Source organism: Tachypleus tridentatus, chromosome 1 (genome assembly GCF_004210375.1).
Source record: "Tachypleus tridentatus isolate NWPU-2018 chromosome 1, ASM421037v1, whole genome shotgun sequence".
In the NCBI taxonomy this organism is placed as follows: Eukaryota; Metazoa; Arthropoda; class Merostomata; order Xiphosura; family Limulidae; genus Tachypleus; species Tachypleus tridentatus.
This window is the reverse complement of record NC_134825.1, coordinates 73,503,839-73,522,017: the sequence shown is the minus strand read 5'-3', so window position 1 is coordinate 73,522,017 and position 18,179 is coordinate 73,503,839. Positions and strand designations below refer to the sequence as shown.

The 18,179-nt window shown below is 34.7% G+C and overlaps 1 protein-coding gene and 1 long non-coding RNA gene across 3 annotated transcripts in view; both read right to left on the bottom strand.

Annotated features, from left to right (window-relative positions):
* LOC143232552 (mitofusin-2-like) overlaps positions 1-18,179 on the bottom strand; it is a 99,800-nt gene that overhangs the window by 41,074 nt on the left and 40,547 nt on the right. The gene's annotated exons all lie outside the window — the stretch shown is intronic.
* LOC143252417 (uncharacterized) overlaps positions 1-18,179 on the bottom strand; it is a 29,424-nt gene that overhangs the window by 5,282 nt on the left and 5,963 nt on the right. The window contains exons 3-4 of one of the 2 annotated variants that reach the window (XR_013028989.1): positions 11,491-11,566; positions 6,611-7,775 (exon numbers count right to left, since the gene is read on the bottom strand). This is a non-coding gene — a long non-coding RNA (uncharacterized LOC143252417). Of the gene's footprint in view, positions 1-6,610; positions 7,776-11,490; positions 11,567-18,179 lie in introns of those variants that run through there. The other variant, XR_013028985.1, reaches the window with a different exon arrangement.

Sequence of the window (18,179 nt, the reverse complement as noted above, 5' to 3'; positions counted from 1 at the left end):
ATTCACATGTTTCAGCACTGATTTGTTTCTTTACTTGCGTGACAACTTCCTTTTCAAAACCCACAATCTTTGAAACCTAGCCTTAGGTTTATGTGTTGCTTATTTCCAAACTTTTTACTTCAAAACCAATGTGACATCATAACTTTATGGCTACAGGGCTGAACCCATTTGGTTACTTCAGTACCTCTTGGCTTTTTTTAATATATCTTGAAAACAAAATGGGAAATTTTGTCCAAGATTATAAGTATTTTGTACAAAATGAATGAGACTGTTTTAATTAAAAAACTTGTTTTTCTCTATTTTAGTTACTTGTACCTAAATTCTAAAAATTTAGGTACTGTCATCAATGTGTGAATAAAACATATAAATATTAAAATAGAAAAAATGTAAATACGTTTTAATTTGTGGTCGAATAATCTTAATAAATCTTATTTTGATTATATTCTTAATCATTAGTTTACTTTTTATGGTTTTTTTACCCCTTTTCTGTCCTTTAAGATTATTACTTATTGCAACACAAGTCAATGGGAACTCTAAGGCAATATCAGGATATCATAGGCAAAGACTCTTTAGCCTTTGTCAGAATGTTGGGATGTTATCCTACTACACACAAGTAACATAATTAACTGAACTATAAAGGTAAAACCTAAATACAATGTAATTGTCTTTCTCACTAACATCCTTATTTGTGAGAAACAATGCTGAAGTGTTAACAAGGACAAAAATAGCAACAATGCTAAGAGTAGTTTGAAAAGTTCTCTCTGGAATTTTCACACCAATTTCAAAATATCTATTGGGATTGCTTTGGTTTGGCTTGAATTTCGCGCACAGCTACATGAGGATATCTATGATAGTCGTCCTAATTTTGCAATGGAAGACTAGAGGGAAGGCAGCTGGTCATCACCACCCACTACCAGCTCTTGGGCTACTCTTTTACCAACAAATAGTGGGATTGACTGTTACATTATAATGCTCCCACAGCTAAAAAGGCGAGTATGTTTGGTGTGACAGGGATTCGAACCCACAAGCTTTGGATTATGAGTCGAGTACCTTAAGCAATACTTGGCCTAGCAGATATTTTAAAATGTGATTTTTCTATTGTTTACAAATATTTAGCTCAACTTAGTATAATAAGATGAAAAATTAACATTCTATACATAGAAAGTGAACATATCAAGAGTTCCAAGTAATTTTTCTCCAAACATGACCTACGGACTTGAAAGAAGAATGTGAAAATAGTGAAATTAACCTATAATTTATTTATACCTGGAAGGTTAGAATACATCAAGAAGTATTCAAATTACAAAGTTAAAAAGTTCTGTAAAAGTCTGCAGTTACTTGGAAGATTAAGAATTTTTTCTTTAAAGTTTCATTTTAAAATAGAGGAATTAAAGCTTAAATAATACAAGACTTTGAAATACAATGTAAATGTTGATGCTAATTTCCCTGGCATTCATTGATCGTAAGATTGGTTAATTGAATTGTGAATGTAAAAAAATGAAATTTTAAGAGGTGCATAGAACAGGAGTGTCCATAACCACAGAATTAAGATGTTTTTATTGCATACAGAAAATAAACAATTTGCTGCAACAGCCTATAGCATAACAAAGTTGTTAAAAATACACTTACATTTCTAATGTGATATACAAAAAACGTAGACAATAATTTATACCAGAAAAATTGAGTGCACTACTGAAATGAAGAAATAATAAAAAAAAAATCATGTCCATACCTTTTTATAGACACTAAGAACCAAATTATCTGGATGGAAAGGTCTTTCAAACTCATTAACAACAACGTTTAACCGATGGATCTCTTCATTTAATGCTTTTGCTACCTACTGTTCAACTTTGTGTACTAAATGCCCAATATGGTGTTTTACTTCATCAGTTAATAAGTGCAGCTGTTGCTGGGTAAACTCTAATTTATCTTTATGCTCTTTTCTCATTTCCATTTTTTCCTTTCTGTTAACAATATACTTAATTATAATTCATACAATTCAAAGTATTTATAATATTATAGACAGCTTCTTTCAAATATTAATTCCATAATGTTTTTACAACTGAGTGAATAAAAAAAAGTTCAAGATTTGATTTCTAAACTAGTTTAAATAACATTAGGAAAAACAAATATACATACATTAAAATCATAAGTGTTCTTTACATGAAATGAAATAATATTTAAGAAGCTAGTATTATATCTCCAATTTCAATGTAATTCTTAAAGATATTCTGAAGTAAAAACAATGCATTTAATGATAAGGTTTAGAATATACAATGTTTAGAAACTGAAAACTTAACATTTCATACATTCTTTATTGTACCAATTTATGGTTTAAAATGTTGTGAAACATAAAATCAAGTTTAAACTTCAAATTACCAACTTGTTATTACAACACTGTTGACTACTGGCAGAGTTCACATGTTGCATCATATTAACCCTATGAACCTTAGGTTCCCCACCCCTTTCAGTACCATGATCCTACTCCCCCTCCTTTCTTTAAGTGTATCATCACTGAGGCTACAAGTTCAGTAATTTATCACAACAATTGAACTTTGGAATGATAAGCCTCAAAACAGTTCTCATTGCCAGATCCCACAGTTTTATCTCATCTGAACCAGGCTTTCAGCATGATGCAGTAACTTGAGTGCAACAGAGTATCTCTACTAATTCATGACAGAGTTTTTGAACAAACATATAGAAGGTATAAACACTCCTTCCAGTTTCCTTGTGTGGTTTGTAGCAATTTTATATGACATAAGCATTATAGGTACACCAGACAAAGATTTTCACCAGAAACTGTCTTGGCCACTTGTAATCGTGCCTGCATCTTTGCAGCTTCATCATTTGATTGTTCTTGTCTGTGGCAATCACGTAGTTATTACAAAAAGACAATTTACTTTTTGGCAATAAAGTATATCAGTGATGCTCATGTAATAGTGTTGTGCTATGTCGACAAGAAACACAAATGAATGTCAGTGTCATGCTCAGCTTTAGTGAAGAATTGAAATAACTATGTGATTGCCACTGACAAGATCTCTAATAACTATCTGATTTCAAGGCTCACTTGATATAAAGCAAAGCAAAATAGTTTGATGTAAAGTGTGAAATGAATATACATAAAACATTTGAACTTCCTTACTATATTAATCATGTTTCAGTTAGTAGTGATTGTTCGAATGAATCGAACTTGTTGCTTAATTTAGATTTAATTGGTATGCTTTGAAATAACATTTATTTGGGTTTTACCACGGTTTATATATTTAAAGGATGTGTTTTATCTACTATTAGGATTATTTGTATGGTCGTTTTAGAAATCCATAAAGAAGTTGCTTGGAAAGAACATTAGCTGCTTTGGAAGGGCAATACGGTGCGTTGTAACTATGTGTGTGTGGACTGTGTTTGTAATTTATAACAGACAGAAAGCCAAACAGTTAATTTCTGAGCAATAGAGAATCATCAAAAGCCGGGGCGCTTGAAATTCTCTTAGGCAGAATTAGAGTGAATTAATCTATGAAACCTTTGTTTCCCTTTTTATTAGTTATATTTATATGCCCCAACAATACTAAGTATGGGGTGCTTGCATGCCCGATTTGATTTTATTACTCATCAGAACCTTATCACTTTACCCTCAAAATAAAATGCTTGATCTATTAGACCCTGGACGTGATTAAATACATCAAACGAAAGGATTTTAACTCTTATATTTAAAACCGTAATTAGATACTAAATTGGCTAATGTAGCAACTGTGAGATAAAAAGTAGTACTGTGAAAAAAACACACTCAAAGCCGTTCAACGAGTTGCTTAGCCGCGGCTAAAATCACTCTTTGGAACAATGTACTTGATTTACACAATAAGAATGGGAGAGCTGTAATCAGAAAGCCAATTCAAAACAGTTAAGTACTGATGATAAAGTTTCACTTTGATTAAGAATCAGTGATAAGTTCATGTTTACGTAGATTCAATCCAAACACAGTACCATTACGTTCCAACACAAACAAGAATTTCATGAATAATTAAAAATTAGGTGTCTTGTAGTCGTTAAAAAATAAAAGAAATAACACCATAAATCTGTAAACTAGATGTGTTTGATTTGAGAGGTTTTCACGCTTGTGAGCTCCTCCCAACTCTTCACTGGAGTTTAAGAACCCTTTCTGTACTGAAAGCACTTCCATTTAATACAATATAAGTAAAACTGTCTTTTAAACTGTGTACACAAGAAGTATTTGGTGTCTTTAAAATGAAGAAACTCTCATAAGTTCCTTTTAGCAGAAGGAAAATAGTTCAAACTAAAATCTTATATTCCTGTTTTTTAAATATAAAAATATCCTCACTACATACGCTCGCACATTAAACGTTTTGCAGTGTTGAATTTTGAGGTTCTTAAGAATTCCTGTATTTGCTGTATTACTCTGCACTGATAATACATGTCATAGTTATTTAAGTGGAAATAAAACACCTACATTATTCGTCCATAGCAAAAAGAATTCATTAAAGCAAGATATATTTAAAAAGTCTCGTAGTTGTCAATACACCACTTTTAAAATATATCTAAAAAAAACTCAACAGTATAACTTAAAAGTGTACACAAAAATATTTCATTTTAGTTTTTGTATAAAGCTACACAAAGAGCTATGTTCTGCCTACCACGGGTATCAAAACTCGGATTCGAACTTTGTAGTTTCGTAGATATACCTCTGTATGACCAGGGGTCTACTTTTATCTAAATTTAAAAAATAAACAGATAAATTATTTATGTAGATCCAGCATGGTGAGGTGGTTTAAGGTGTTCGACTCGTAATCTAAGGGTCGCGGGTTCGAATCCCCGTTGCACCAAACATGCTCGCCCTTTCAGCTGTGGAAGCGTTATAACGTGACTATCAATCCCACCATTCGTTGGTAAATGAGTAGTCCAAGAGTTGGCAATGGGTGGGGATGACTAGTTGCCTTCCCTCTAGTCCTACGCTGCTAAAGTAGGGACGGTTAATGCAGGTAGCTCTTTAGCTTTGAGTGAAATTTCAAAACAAACAATCATTTATATGAAAAAAATCAGAATGGATAGTTATGTGTTTCTTTGAGGAAAAATTATATGGTCATAATATATAATATATATATATTAACAATTGTGATTACGTTATTTATAGCTTTTGTTTTACGTCGGGAATTATAGCCATTACAGCCGTGGTCTGTTTGCTCTCTAATGGGGACCATATTCTTTCCTTAGATGACGTGTTTGGAGGTAGGTACCAATAACTGATAAGCAAAAGCTAACAGGTCCTTTTTAAACAATAAATGAAGAAGGAAATATCCTTCTGAGATTAAACTTGGTGAAGATGATTGTCAACATCGTTAGGCAGCCCTCGGGTGCTCGCAGAACAGGTTCTAGTGAAGACATCTTAACATACAGATAAACTTATTTTGATAAAGTGGAAGACATAATAGTTTATTGTTTCTATGTTTCTTTGTCTATTTGAAGCTTTAATCATTAAATTTAACTCATTATCTTATTCGATATCACAACAGTGACTGCTTATGAAATATACAACATTAGTTATCGCCCTCTAGCAACTTACGACACTTCAATTTATATCACCCGTCTTTCAACTATACTTTGGCTCACAGCCACCACCATGTATCTAATATTACGTTAGTTTGAATGCTCCTTTTCTGAAAAGCAAAATACACTAGACGTATACGTAACGTAGCTCCAGTTATTGCCTAAAATATGAATATTTAATTTATATTACTCAATTCTTTAAACGTCCGCCTGGCATGGCCTAGCGCGTAAGGCGTGCGACTCGTAATTCGAGGGTCGCGGGTTTGCGCACGCGTCGCGCCAAAACATGCTTGCCCTCCCAGCCGTGAGGGCGTTAATATGTGCGGTCAATCCCACTTTTCAAACCTTTGAAAATAGTTTCTTATACACAGTGAATTGTTTTGTACAGGGTGATATTTGAACGATGGCTATTGCCAAAAGTTTAAAGATAGTGAAGAAGTTGATTATTAGAAAGGTCCCCCCATCCATTTTATTTGATAAGATCTTTATAAATCAGTAGATTTCAAGAACGTGTTATTCAAGGAAGGTGAAAAGACATAAACTACAACTTCGGAAGGAAAGACACTTAGCTCATTATGAATTTAAGACTTCTTTATGGCTAAGGTCTGTTACAGCACACTAAATTATGACTGTATAATATATAAGACATTATGTTTCTGTGTCAACAGATAAGTGCACATTGATAACAACTTTAACTGTAAGTTTTGGGCGACTAAGATCTGTTCTTTAGCGCGGTATATGCAATTTTGTGCATTGCCTGTATCAAAACATTAATACTAGCGATTAATACCAAATCTTTGTCATAGTTACATGTGCCGAAGTCCCTCAGGGGCCCAGTGGATTGTCTTCAGAGTTGTGCCGTTATAAACCGGGTTTCGACATGAGTGGTGGATAGAGCACAGATAGCACATTCTGTATCTTTGTGCTTAATTGCAGACAAACGAACCATGTGCAAAAAATGTCACTAAATCTCAGAGCTCCATATTACATACATTGTAATGTTTTATAATTGAACTCTGTAAAAAATGAAAAAAATCTCAAGAGTGTAGGGATTGTTGGCGGATTTCCTTTGTGTAAACTCTAAATTAGATGGTCAGAATATAGAGTAATGGCAGGTAAAAAATATAATTCTCTGTAATATTTTGAATTTGGTCTCTTGTAAAGTCATAAGAAAGAAACAAATTTCATATCTACCTACTTCGGTCTGTCGAGAACTGATGCAAGTATCTCTGTGGAACGTTCTACCTAAGTTAGTCGAACTATGGCAGATCAAAATACGTGTTTTTGTAATGTTTGGCATTTAACTACCAAAGTTTGGAAGGGTATACTGTTGATGTTGTTTTCGCTATGAGCTACACAGGGGGTTCAAAATCTGTGAAAATGGTTAAAATACCTGAAAAGAACTGCTTGCAGTTCAGGAACACCTGCCATCATATGATAATAATTGTGATCCTGTTTTTAAATTGTTCTCACATCATGCCTGAGAAGTGTAAAAATGACGAGAACTGGGAAGAGAGTGAATTATATAGAACATGTCTTGAGAAAGTGCCTACAAATGGCACACTGCAACGTATGCATTTTTGCAAAGACTTTCGACCTTAAGAACATGGGTGAATCCATATATGAATGTAAAAAAATATAAAAGTAACTTGAAGCATATGAACAACAATTTAGGCATTTTTTTATTCTTAAGTCAAGACAAACCAAGTACCAGTATAAATAAGTATATACATGCTAACATATCTGAGAATATTTCTCATACCGATGTACTTAGAGCCGAAATTATTTGGGCTGTAAATTGTGTGATACCCTAATTCAGCTACAGTAGTTGTAATAACATTTCTGAGACATTTAAACAAATGTTTCTTGACAGCGCTATAGGTCAAAAATTAACATGTGTTGAAGACAAGTGTACTTACCTTGTAGACTTTGGACTTGGTCCATATTTTGACAATCAGTTGGCTACACGCTTCCAACAAGCGAATAAAATAGTACTCACGTTCTATGAATCTCACAACAGCAGCTTGAATAAGAAACAAGTAGGAATTCATGTTAGATACTGGAGTCCTGTTGATGTTTGCATTGTATCACATTACTTTACCTCGGCTTTCACTGGTCATAACAGGACTGAGGATCTGATGCCTGTGTTATTGGAATTCAGATGTTTGCAAACATCAGTTCAAAATCCCGTAGAGAAGCTGATTGAACTCCAGTATCTGAATGAAGATACAAGCGAAACTGTCAAAGAAGAATACTATGATTTTATAGACAGTGTACAAACTTTCCATAGTTCTGATCATCATTATTTTAGAGATTTTGATCTGCTAAAAAATGAGTCAGTGGATTCGTTTCTGCATAATTATGTAAAAAAGAGAAACACATATTAGAGCTCAACAGTTTGGGAAGTTTTTAAACTTGGACTAATTACATCGATTGGACAATCCAATGTGGAGCGGAGGTTCTTTATAACGAAATTAAGTTTAACTGAGAACATACAAGTGGTTTCTCTCGTTGCTCAGAGGAGAGTAATAGCGCATATTAAATCGATTGGTGGTAGGTCTAATTTCACACCAGCTCTCCTAGAGAATGCAGTAGGTGCTAGACAGAAATACAGGCAGAAAATTTAGGTTCTGCCTTTGGCCCCAAAATGGATAGCCATCAAGGATCAATTAAGTGAAACGAAAGCTACAAGAAGATGTAACTGTCTTGGTAGACAATGCTGAACAAAAATCTGTAATGGCAGAATCCAGTTGAAAAATGAAGTCATTAACTGTAGAATCTAATGTACTAAAACAGACAGCTACTAAAAAATGTGAAATAAATAATCTGAATAATGCAATCCAAAAATTAGAGGAAGAACTGAAAAAATATTTTGATGTGTTAAATCCAGTCTATCACAATGACGTTATAACATTGATATGAGCGTGTTTTTGGATGCAAAATGATGACTGTTACGATCTGTTTGACAATTGGAAGTTTTTTAAACATAAATGCATTCTGGAGGAACAGTTGAAAACTGAATAAAAATTTCAAATAATAGTGAATGTAGTCATTTGAGGTGAACATTTTGATGGTTTGTGTTTTCATGTTTAATGTTTCAAATAACAATTACTCTGAGAATGTCAGAAAGATATTATGATTTGATGTGCTGTCAGATAGGTAACTTAGAAGATAATACTGAATCTAGTAATTTGAGGTGAACGTTTTGGTTCTTATTGTTTTCATGTTTTCAATAGTATTTAAACAGTTACTATGAAAAAAAAACATCATATTATAAGTTGATGTGTTTAAACTTAACAGGTACTGACTTATTTTGAGGTTCTAATTCTTTGATATTGGTTTTAACCTGTCTTGCAGAATTTTGACTTGAATAAATATATATGTCATCACGTCTGTTTTGGCTAATTTTACTATGTACGTTTGTTTGAGGTATATAAAAATCCAGGAAAGTCATTATTAAATAGACAGATAAATAATGAAAAATAATTGAATATGGTAAAAGTTGCAGTTGGATGTCAGGTTATTAATTAGTATGGGTATAAAAGTGTTCCTTTATTTTGGTTTAATTTTGGTTTTAATTCCTGTATAAGTTGCTGCAACGCCCCCTACAATCCCGTACTCGTTTATACTCTCGTCACTAAGACATGTGTCCGATAACGGTCAATTGCAAACTCCTTTTGTTAACCTAAAGATGAACTAGGAAGGTCGAAACTTTATTCTTTGCTTATCAATAAAAGTGTTAATACACATACCAGCCGTTCTGAGATATATTTTTATTTCAAGTTGGTTTCTCTTCATCAAAAATGGTAAAAAAAGTCATGCAATCTAGTCCATTTTTGTGTGCAGTAGCCCGGAGGTATTTCTATTTCTTATTGCTATGTGAAGGATCATAATATGTTGGTGTAAAAAGTGATGGTTTCTGTACCTCATTAGAAATCAGATCATAAGCTGTTGATGTAAAAAAGTAATTATTTCTATTTCTTGTTAGTCTGTGAAAGACCATAAGGTGCTGGTGGATTTGTTTCTTTTTGAATATTTATAACAGTTCATTGTGACGTCTCTTTGGGATCTATTGTGAGTAGAAGCAAGGATATATATCAACGATTATCCTTTGCACAACGCAGTAAGTTGTCTCAACCATTTGTTTTGTAAAATTACTGTCGATTATAGACTGTCCAAAGAAGTACGTAATCTCACGAATTTGTGTCCTAAAATTACTGAATATTCACCCAGTAACACTTACGATTTAAAAACTGATAACAGTTTAAATAAAAGGACGATCACGAGTATCTTGAAAAAAAAATTAAGAAAGGACTCAATTATTGTCAATTAACCTATAACGTAAGAATTGAATCTGAAGCATAATAGAAATTCACGCTGTTTTTGATATGAAAATATTGAGTAGTATGTATTTGAGGTTATATATATATATATATATATATATACTCTTCAAAAAAAGAAACGCAAAAGGGATATTTTTGTTATTTTAAAGAGAAATATATGTAATAACGTTACAAGCTCAGAGTATGTGATGTCACACGTGCTAAGGCAGTGATTGTCAGACCAAAATGACAATAAAAGTTGTGCACTTTGAAAACGGAGGAAAACATAAGATTTTTCGCCAAAACGCATTCGTGTCCAATAAATTTGTTTGAGAGATCTGCATGTTCTGCAAGTGCAACATGTGCAAAATCCCTATAAAAGTGACGGGTTCTCGGTTTCCATTGCTCAATGTTAAGCCACCGACACGCAATACAGTTATGCCAAGACTGACAGAAGCACAACGCAACAACGCCATTGGTCGTTGGAAGCAGGCGAATCTCGATCAGATGTGGCCAGAGCTGTGAATATCCACCCAAGCACCATCACAAGGCTATGGAATCGTCACCAACAACATGGATCAACTTGTGACCGTCCACGATCTGGCAGACCTCGTGTGACCCCGCCTACACAAAATCGATACATCCGATTACGTCACCTTCGAGATAGGACCACCACTGCGACGTCTACTGCCTCAACCATACCAGGGCTGCGTAGAATTTCCGATAAGACCGTACGCAACCGTCGACGAAATTCTTAGGCCCCATGTGCAACCCATCATGGTGAACATCAACGACGTTTTTCAACATGACAACGCCTGTCCTCACACAGCCCGACTCACCACTGTCTTCTTGAGACACCACAACATCAACGTTCTTCCCTGGCCCTCCAGATCACCAGATTTAAACCCCATCGAACATCTTTGGGACGAGGTGGATCGACGTCTGCGACGGCGACAACCTCAACTGCAGACTCTACATCAGCTTGCAGCAGCTTTGCAGGCTGAGTGGACAGCCATTCCACAAAATGTGATTCGTCATTTCATCGCTTCCATGGGCAGGAGATGCCAAGCAGTTATTGATGCTCACGGGGGGCATAATCGTTATTGACGTTGAGTGACGTTAAACTTCAACTAGTGAGCGTGGACTTCGCCTTTGCAGAATTTGGATGTTTAGCAGTGAATGTGCAAAGTTTACACATGTCAAAAGAACTACCCGGAATAAACTTGTTAACAATATGTCTCAAATTTTGCCTTTTGCGTTTCTTTTTTTTGAAGAGTATATATATATATCCACATGGACGAATTGTTTTGTTTTGCACGAAACATCACGATGATATAATAAAATAAAGCTTCACCATGAGATCATTAATGCATATTTTTCATATATTACACATACATATATTTGTGATAACTGGAAAATAGTAAACCATTTTAAAAAGAATAAATTTCTCAATCTTTTGTTCCTCCTGATTTTAAAATTTCGACATTACAGTCTGGGCCAAAATGTTTACATATTTTGTAACAAATAAAATATTATCATGAAGATGGAAAAAAATTACATTTAGCCCTGTGAAACTGAGAAAAGCACGCTATATTAAACATCTACATACCTAATTTATGTAATGAGGCAGGTTCCATGGACATCACGAACGATTTGTTAGAACAATAAGCACTTTTATCAGACACCTGGAGAAAGATGTGTAATGCAAAATTTTATCTATCACAACAAAACCTTACTGAAACATATATAATGCCAAAATATAACATTAAATTAATACAGTTAGCGTCTGTACATAAATAGCAGTTCTTATAAAAAATTCAGCAGTTGGTCGGTTCTTCTTGTACCTTAATTACCTCTGCAAGGTGGCGTGGCATACTGTAGATGAGGCTATTAATGTAATCTACTCGTTACTAGAATGCACTGCAAGCCAGCTATGGTAACTAGTTTAGTGTAGTTGTTAGCAATTTTCTGGCTCAGTCCTGCACAACAGTTCTCAATGGAATTTACAATCTGGAGACTTTGCTGGCTAAGGGAATCTTGTAATTTCTTTTTGGTAAAGATAACACGGTGCAATATGTGCACTGTGAGCAGTATCATTGTCATCCTAGAACACATAGTTATCATTAAACCTTGCCCTGACATATGGCAAAAATATCTTTTCGATGCGATGCCTGTAAGAGGCGCCATTGGCTTCCCTAGAGAATATAAAGATCTGTTTTTCTCATAATGATGAATAGCTGCCCAAACATGTACTGCACCACCTCTTGTGTTTTTTTTGTAGGAAAGAGAGACTTTATTATTTTAACAAGCCGGAAACAGGACTTATCCCAAATAAGTCGAAGAAAGAGATAACATCTTACGAACATATCTAATAAATAGTCACTTTTACGTATTTTACAACGATCAAACATAACGTAATTAACTTTCTCGTCAAAGCATTATTACAATAAAATATTGAACACACACATATATATATATATTCTGTATAAAGTCTGAAAAACAAGCAATATTCTTTCTTTCACAGAAATCAAATAAAGTACAGTTTTTAAGTTCAACTTTTTACTCTGTGAATTCTTGTAACATTAAGGAGATTTGAACATTTAAACGATGAAAACTAAAGCAAATCTTTATGATATATTGTTTTCCACAATAAAAGACGTGATCGTAAATTCATTAGTGATAAATACATATACACACCTCGCACCAGAAATGAAAACAAAAGCTTTCTATGCACCTATAATACTACGACAAACACACTTTTTTCAGCACTTGGTCCGGTTCCATCACCTTTTGATTGTTATCTCGTCTGTCGTGGGTTGAAGACCTTACCAGTAAGAATGTGTCAGCACGAAAAATATGCTTTAGATATTGCTTGTTTTTTGGAAGGACACCCGATGGTGAAGAAGGTTCTCTATCCAGGTGAGTGAATATTTAACGCCTGTTAACCTCCATGTAGAAGCGCTTCCATGTTTTGGTGTGATTAATTAAAACTAGGAAGCATTAGTTGTATTTTGAACTTGGTTTGGAGTTGCCGTAGCAGCTGAAATACTTGGTAGTCAACAGGTTAAGACTAGTTAGTGTTAAGATACACTTATCTAATTAACGACATCTTAGTATTACATCCTTATTTACGACGAGGGTTGTTGTTGATGTAGGTTTATATTATAGAGTGATAATTTCAGCAATATGTTTATTGTTTAAAAAACAACAGCGTACTAATTTGGATTGAAAGTGAAACAATTTGTAAGTAGATCAAATGCATGTATGGTGCTGACAACTAGCGTTGAAGTTAGGTATTATTAAGAACGAATTAACTCGTCCGTGGCACTGTATCACCGATCGGCTTGAGCGAGTTATCTCGTCTACGGCACTGAACAGGTCAATGTAATTAATAAAGTGAAAAATAATAGAATACGTCATTTTTGAAGAATTCGTCTTGGGCTACTTTTCTACCAACGAATAGTGGGATTGATCGTAAATTATAACGCCCCCTGCGGCTGAAAGGGCGAGCATGTTTGGTTTGACGGAAATTCGAATCCGCAACCCTCAGATTACTAGTCGAACGCTTTAACCCACCTGACCATGCTGGCTCAGAGTCAAAACAAGAGACTGTTGAGAAGCTTTATTGTTCTCAGCTAACTTTCATTACATTACCTTTCATCCTGTTTCATTATAGTTATTTCTCACGTGTTAACAGCCCAGTTATTAACACCTTTCATTCTGTCAAAAACTTGAAACTTTAGTGCTTGACCATCTGATTTTTTAAAAGTAAATATATTTATAGTTCAAAATCAGAACAGAGATGTCTTTGTATCACTGATTTAAGAAACAGTTTTAATTCAAATCAATGTATTTCGCACCTGCTAGTGTTAACAGTATTACAGTTGGAAATGCTTTTTGACGTGAGGTATTAGTGAAAATTTTATTGTAAGATTGCATTAATATTTTTAATAGTGCGACTGTGTCAAACATAATATTCTTCTTTTAAACTTCAGGACCGTATAATGTTTACTTATTATCTGTTAAATAATGAGTGAGTTAAGATGGTAGCTTAAACCTTACTTTCTTTAGGGCTAGAAAGTCATCCTCAACACGATGTCGCCAAGAAACAGTGAGGAGGATTTAGTGGAATAATCAGTTTTTACATCACAGGAGGAAAGGAAGAAGCCAAGACCTTCGTTAACAATCTCAGAATATTTAATTCAGCTGCAAGCTTGGGCTGCGTAGCAAATCTCGTAGAAATACCGTAAGTAAAACTCTTTTCTTTTTTTAATTGAACATAGATGTTTAGGTTGTAACATCAATCATATAATTTACACGTTAAAGAAAACCCATACTTCGAAAGTACCAAACAATAAACCTAAAGGATTATACCAGTAAGACTATAATAATCCAAGAACACAGATACCTGATTCTCGCAGTTACTAAAATTTTGGATCCTGCATGCAGGACAGGATCTACAAAGGTGATTTGCTATTGATGGAGTTAAACAGACGAAGCTTGGTGTAAAATGGAAGCAAAAATATAACAGAGATACCTGATTATTGAAACAATTGGAGATTCGGAATCCTTTACACAGAAAAACAGACTCTGTATCAGTGATTTGTTATCAGTAGAATTAAAGAGGCAAAGTCCGGTTTGAGGTTTTAACTGTCACGGAGAAAATATTTGTTTGTTTTATGAATTTCGCTCCAAGATACACGAGGGCTATCTGCGCTAGTCTTCCCTAATTTATCAGCATAATTCTAGAGGTAACTCAGCCTGTCATTACACCCTCCGCCAACTCATTGACTACTCTTTTACAAACAAATAGTGGGATTAACCGTACTTTATAACGACCGTGCGGCTGAAAGAATGATCATGTTTGGTGTGACAGTTATTCGAACTCCCGCTTCTTGGATTACGAGTCGAGCGCCTTAACCGCCTGGCCATGTCGATCACAAAGGTGGTAAAAGACTATTGGGTTATCGTTGTGAAGTTAAAAACGAAATAAATGCATAAATTATATTTAAATAAAACAAAAGGGAAATGAACAGATGGCTCGAAATGATGGCCAGTGGATAAATACAGTCATCAGAATTAATCAGACAAATCAGACATAAATTTCCGACTTTTAACTCTCCCAGGACAGGAAGGAGTCTGTCTACAAACGTTAAAACTACGTATAAAATTCATCTGCTCTCTGTAACTGACCAATAATAACTCTGGATCAAAGGTATACGACAGTCGTAAACATACCGCCACGTATACAAGGTAAAGTTTAAGACACAATACAGCTATCCTACAGAACAGCAGGTAAATAGTTTCCGTTATCAGACTATGTTACACAAAGTAGTACCAAACGTTGAATTTGGCAAAAGATAGCGATTATATTCCAAACTATAATTAGGAATTTTTTAGTTCTTTTTCTTTTGCTATCTTGCGAATAACACATATACGTTATATGAGGGCTGTTCAAAGATTACGCGGACTGTTTGAATTGCGCGGCTCCAGTTGGTTCCAGGGTAATCCGCTTGGTGTCGCTAGGTTCGCATAGATCAGCTGATTACGACGCCATTTCCCGATTGCAGATATCTTCATTTGTGTATTAGCTACGCGGTTTTAAGTGAAGTGCAATTTTTTCGTTTGGCGGATTTCAGAATGAATGACCTGAAGGAGCAACGACTTGCTGTGAAAATTTGTGTTAAAATTGGAAAATCTGCGACTGATACTTTTGCTATGCTTAACACGGCTTACGGTGATGTTGCAATGAAGCGTACGGCATGTTTCAAGTGGCATGAACGTTTTAAGGATGGTCGACAGTCCATTGAAGATGATGAGCGTCCTGGACGTCCTTCCACGTCAACTGACGACCCACTCGTCGACAAAATCGACACCCTGGTGCGGCCAAATCGACGTCTGACTGTCAGGGAGCTTGCTGAAGAGTGTGGGATATCAGTTGGATCTTGTTACGAGATTTTGACCGAAAAATTAAAGATGCACCGCGTTGCTGCGAAATTTGTGCCTCAGAACTCGTGAGTTTTTGGCCAAACACTCGATCACTGTTCTTCCCCTATTCACCTGACCTTGCTCCTTCCGATTTTTTCTTGTTTCCCAAACTCAAAACCCCTTGAAAGGAAGAAGATTTGAAACGATTCCCGAGATTAAGGCAAATGCGACGAAGGAGCTGGAGGACATTACAAAAGAAGCGTACCAGGACTGTTTCAACAAGTGGAAACACCATTGGGATAAGTGTGTGCGTTGGGGAGGAGAGTACTTTGAAGGGGTCTCAGACCTGTAACTTCTAAATAAAGTACATTTTGTTTTACGACGTCAGTCCGCGTATTTTTTGAACAGACATCGTACGTTAAGTTATTGTTCACAACACAGCTACGCACTGAGCTATCTGTATTTGTCCCATCGCGGGTGAAGAAACTCGATTTTTAATTATTATAAGCATCTCATTTTTACCGCTCAGTTAGTTTAAGTTGACGAGAATTACGTTTACTAGATCAACTTATGTTGGAATTGTCAATTTCGTCAATTATTTTTACGATTTTCTCCACTAGTGAACATTATTTATGATACTTTACACGATTTGTTGGAACTGTTTTGTTTTACAATCATATTATTTGTCGCAATCACATTTTCGAATTGTGAAGGGTTTGTTTCATTGTAGTCGTTTCAGTTTTTAAGGAATTATGTTGCAACCAATTTCTTGACCTGTGCACCGCGATAAAAGTAATTGTATCTGTTCTAATAGAGCTGATATTAGTCACAACGGGATAGAAGAGGAATACCGACTGAAAAATGGAATTACAGATAATTTGATACGCCTATCTGTCGGACTGGAAGATACGGAGGATTTACTAAACGATCTACAACAGGCACTGGATAAACATGATACGGGACAGTACCCTGCCTCTCTCGAAATGTCATATGTTGAAGACGTTGGAATATGTGACCAAGAACGTCGGTTTGGGAGAAAAATGGAAGTCAGTTATCTTTTCAGACAAGAAAAAATGAAACCTAGATGGGCCAGCATGGCTTGTAGAAGTACTGGTATCGAAAAGGTGCGGCAAGGCAGCTCTATACAAGAAGACGTTTCGGTGAAAAATCCGTTATGATATGGGGTGCATTCTCATACGTTGGAAAGAGCAAGGTGGTGTTTCTGGAGGGGAACCAGAATTCTAAGGACTGCATTATGGAACTGGGTTCATATTTCAGCAAGACAATGCATCTATACATTTTTCCAAGACAACTAACGGTTGGTTTCAAGAATGGAATGTTGATGTCATGGACTGGCATGCCAATTCTCCAGACTTAAATCCAATTGAGAATGTTTGGGGGTAGATGTCTCACCAAGTTTATGCAAATTGGAAGCAATATCATGACATTAAATCAGTCAAAAAGGCCATTTTGAAGGCATGGGATGACGTTGATGTGACTTACCTTTGAAAACGTAGTTTGTGTATCGGAAATCCCTTCGGTAAATACAAAATACAAGGTATAAAGGCTAATTTTTTTTTTCTCTAACAATCAAAGTGCAAGATATATTTGGGAAAATATTGTGGTCATATACTTTTTACACCCACTGCAACATGAACAAATACAAGGAATTTTGAAAGATGTTACAGCACCAGTGGTTTGACATATTTCACTAACATAAATAATTTTACAGTTAATATACAAGTAATCTATCAAAACATTCTACATGACTATCAATTATAAAAGAGCAATAAATGTATTCTACACTGTAATTAAACACCCTTGAATCCTAAACTCTAACAAAAATGGTAAGACCCATTTATTTATCAAGTGTTCACACCTACAGAATAAACTACAATTTAAATAATAATACAAACAATTCAACTATAACTGAACAATGTTTCATCAAAAATATTCAGTGGTAAAATTTTATCATTACATTACATTTATTTAAAGTAATTTGTAAATAAATTATTTCTGTATGGGTTTGATGGATCTCACCTGTAAGCAACATATTTATAATTTTGTTTCAGAATTATCCAACTCATTTCAAAGAAAAGGTTAATAAATACAAAGAAACTATCATCCCCTGAAAATATAATAATTCTTGTCTTGTTTACATATTTTCTCTTCTAAGTAGGTGTTTTTATTACTACAAGCCTTTGACGTCATAAAATATTTTCTGAACAATATTAATTAAAATTATATTTAAGACTAGCCAAAATAAACGGTTAAAAATGACAGGATAAAAATTTTCTAAACTCTCTATTTATTTTATCATAAAATGAAATAGTACGTAGTTCCTTAAAAGCTGGTTACCTAGAGTTCCTG